Genomic DNA, 427 nt, shown 5'->3' with positions numbered 1-427 from the left:
ACACACACACACAAAGACAGACACGCACAGATGCATATGCACAAATTCTCACTGTATGAGATAAACTCATCTCTCACCACAGACATTTAAGACAAAATCCATAAAAACTTTTACACAACAGTTTCATGTCTTCTATTTGAGAAATGAACACACGTACACAGAAGGTAAGTGAAAGTAGCACAAAAAAAATTAAGAAAGAAGAAACAGATGAGTCAAAATGACACTTCCTTTTAAAGAGTGTTTGGAGAAAATATGTTTCCGCCTGATTGTCCAAATCCTCTTTTTCTTTCTTTTTCAAAAGAATAATTTTCAAAATAACAAGATTAGGATATCAAATGATAATGAAGACTTTGTTCTGTGGAGAAAGAGAATGGAGGCTGGCAAAGTGACTAGCTACATTTTGATGTGAAATAGCATCAGACACACA

At 34.0% G+C, this 427-nt stretch overlaps 1 protein-coding gene across 1 annotated transcript in view; it reads right to left on the bottom strand.

Moving 5' to 3' along the window:
- The window catches only part of cacna2d3a (calcium channel, voltage-dependent, alpha 2/delta subunit 3a), a 107,933-nt gene that overhangs the window by 55,931 nt on the left and 51,575 nt on the right, over positions 1–427 (bottom strand). The window lies entirely within an intron of this gene.

The sequence above is a fragment of the Morone saxatilis genome, unplaced genomic scaffold (genome assembly GCF_004916995.1).
Source record: "Morone saxatilis isolate NCDOM2014 unplaced genomic scaffold, NCSU_SB_2.0 Contig15, whole genome shotgun sequence".
Taxonomy (NCBI): Eukaryota; Metazoa; Chordata; class Actinopteri; family Moronidae; genus Morone; species Morone saxatilis.
The sequence above is the reverse complement of the archived record's forward strand: the minus strand, read 5'-3'. Positions and strand labels throughout refer to the sequence as shown.